Genomic DNA, 3,313 nt, shown 5'->3' with positions numbered 1-3,313 from the left:
CACCACCTTCTTCAAGGTAGTAGAAAGAGCAAATTCCTTTTCAACTTCTAGCAACTTCTCGTTGTTGCTTGATGAACTTTCATACAAAGACCATTCAAATGCAAGCTTTTCTTTCCTCAACTTCTTTCTCTTTCTCTTTTTCTTAGAAGCTCGTGCTCTTTTCTTTGCCTTGTTTTTCTTCGTAAATGGTCCTTCACCATCTAAACTCATAGAAAGATCACCTTCATCTTGAGGATGGAGTTCAAACCAATGAGGAATATCAACTTCCTCCTCGTCCATAAGCTTGGGAATCATCACTTTATCTTCACTAACCTTCTTGCTATCACAACTCAAAAGCACATCATCATAATTCTCAAGAAAATTGGTATGTGAAGAATCAATAGTGCATACATCATCAATAGGGCGAGGGGAATTAACACACATAATTCCTTTTACAAGGGACAAAGACTCATGTGTTGGTTTTAAATCAAAACTTTCCTCATTCTTACCAATTCTCAAGGTAATACGACCTCTCTTAACATCTATCAAGGCTCCCGAAGTGGCTAAGAAAGGCCCTCCTAAGATGATAGGGATATGGTCATCTTCCGCAATCTCAAGCACAATGAAATCAACGGGAATGGTGAACTCTCCTATCTTGAGAGGAACATCCTCAACTCTCCCCTTAGCAAACTTGATAGACCGATCGGCCAATTGAAGGGTCATATTGGATGGAAGAAGTTCACCTAGCTTAAGTTTCTTAAAAACGGAAGAAGGCATGATACTAACACTAGCACCAAGATCACTAAGAGCATTTTGAAACAATTTTCCTTTGATTTTGCAAGGTATGGAGAAATTTCCGGGATCCTTCAACTTTTGGGGTAGGTCATTTTGAAAAAAGGCACTAAAGCACTCCCCTAGATTCGCCGGTTCCACCAAATTGCAATCTCTCTTACCGCTCAAAATTTCCTTAAGAAACTTAGCATAGTTTGGCATTTGTTCTACAACATCGGTAAAAGGAAGAGTAAGATGAAGTTGCTTAAGCATGTCGATGAATTTCCCAAATTGCTCATCCAATTTATGCCTATTGTGCTTTTGGGGGTAAGGAAGTCTAGGTTTGTAAACCTCATCTTGCTTCCGCTCTTTCTCCTTAGGCTTATCATTGGAATCCTCACTCATCTTGCTAGGCTCTTCATTCTTATTCTCTTCACTCAAATCATTCTCTTTTTCACTCTCCTTACTCTTCTTGGGAACACTCTCTTTAAGGACCTTACCACTCCTAGTGGTCATAGCACACATCGGTTCCCTAGAATCAACTTCTTGTGAGGGAAAAAGAGATGGACTAGCACAATCTTTCAAAGGGTTGGCTAGTTGAACAATTTGGTTCTCAAGCATCTTTCCATGAGTAAATAGGACCTCAAACATTTTGTTACAAGACAATGTGAATTCATTCAACATCTTAGATTGATCCATCATGAAATTTTCTAGCCTATTCAATTGGGATTGTTGAGTAAAGAAATCATCACCTTGGCTTTGAGTCCTTGGAGTAATTTGAGGTGGGGTATCTCTTTGAACATCATTTTGAAAATTTCCCCTACCTTGATTACTCCAATTACCCTTACCATGATTTTGGCCGGAATTTTGATTATGGTTACCATAACCTTGATCATGATCCCCATATTCTTGGCCATAGCTTTGATCATTACAACAAAAGTTGTTATGGTTACCACAAAATTCTTGGGTCACACGGTTACCATTACCACTCTTTTGGTTGTAATTATCATAGCTCCCATTATTGTGATAATTCCTATTCCCAACAATCTTTTGAGCATTAAATCTAGGTCCAAAATCATTATTATCATCACAATTCACATGCACATTCTCATATCCATCATATCTATCACAAGGAACATTGGAGCAATTAGAAGCATCATGATCATTCTTTCCACACATATCACAAGCCAAGCATTCTCTAATCACGCAACAAGAAGCAAAAGGAGGATTAGAGTAGGAAGATGTACCTCTCCCCTTAAATTGGGAGGGAAGACTAGAAGCTTGTGAAGGACTTTCGAGCTTGTTCTTGAGAGAATTCATCTCCTTTCCTAACTCCGAGACCATTGTGGACAATTCGTTGATGACATAAGATTGATCGGTTGAGCAACTTGTGCTTACCGATTCCCTCTCTACATCATGCCAATCCATGTAATTCCTTACCACATCATCTATTACATCCACAACCTCTTCTTCCGTCTTGTTCATGATTGGCCCTCCGGCTCCGGCATCTAGGCTCGATCTACCTTGAAAGCTCAGACCTCTATAGAATATTTGGATCACTTGATATGTTGGAATTCCGTGGTGAGGGCATTCCCTTTGGTAGTCCTTGTATCTCTCCCATGCTTCATAGAGATTCTCTCTAGGCAATTGCTTAAAACTTTGGATTAAGGCTCTAGCCTCCGTCGTCTTCTTTGGTGGGTAGAAACGAGACAAGAAAGCCTTTGTGACATCATCCCATGTCTTCAAGGAATTGGGCTTCACTTCTTTGTCTAGACATTCCAAAGATCTTCCTATGAGAGAGAAAGGGAACAACTTAAGGCAGATAAACTCTTGAGAAACTCCATTGACATTGATAGTGTTGCAATATTTTTCAAACTCCTTAAGATGGTTCAATGGGCTCTCGTTCTTTGCCCCACTATATTGTCTCCTCTCAATTAGGGTGATCGTTTCCGGCCTTATTTCAAAGTCATTCTCCGGTGATATAGGTGGAGCTATGGCGCTCTCATACCTATAAGCCCCGGGCACTCCAAGCTCCTTCAAGGTAACTCTTGAATTACTTCCCATGACTTAGGATCTACACACACAAACTTAAAGACAATATTAGTAGCACGGCTACAAGTGTAGCCTAAGTGTAAAATCTTTTTGTATTTTGTAAATAGAGTGGAATAGACTCAAAAACAACATGCATTCAAAGCACCATTCCCCGGCAACGGCGCCTTTTTGATGGAGAGGAGAACGGTAGGTCGTTGGGCTACCACCCCACCCTATCAAACAATATTTGTAGCTTAACTAACCCCTATTTAGCGTAGCGGAAAGTCAAGGTCGAACCCAAGGGAATGGAGATTAAATGCACGATGCCAAAATTAAGCTATTCTGAAATCTAGAAGGGGTATATGGTAGACACTAAGAATAAGCTAGGCAATGAAAAAGGCTAGTACTAAATGAATGCTAAGGCACTAGGGAAATGGATCCACATGCATCAACGATGAAGTTCAATCAACTCGGGGAATTAACCAATCAAGTCAAGCAATGTGAGGGAAAACCGAAATTGCAACCAAAAGAG

General features: G+C 40.1%; 1 non-coding gene across 1 annotated transcript; it reads left to right on the top strand.

Annotated features, from left to right (window-relative positions):
- The first annotated feature begins 2,323 nt into the window (after positions 1-2,323).
- On the top strand, positions 2,324-2,429 carry LOC145618726 (small nucleolar RNA R71). Its single transcript, XR_014107987.1, has one exon. It is a non-coding gene; the product is annotated as a small nucleolar RNA R71 (small nucleolar RNA).
- The last annotated feature ends 884 nt before the right edge of the window (positions 2,430-3,313 follow it).

The sequence above is a fragment of the Chenopodium album genome, chromosome 26 (assembly GCF_948465745.1).
Source record: "Chenopodium album chromosome 26, dcCheAlbu1.1, whole genome shotgun sequence".
Taxonomy (NCBI): domain Eukaryota; kingdom Viridiplantae; phylum Streptophyta; class Magnoliopsida; order Caryophyllales; family Amaranthaceae; genus Chenopodium; species Chenopodium album.
The sequence above is the reverse complement of the archived record's forward strand: the minus strand, read 5'-3'. Positions and strand labels throughout refer to the sequence as shown.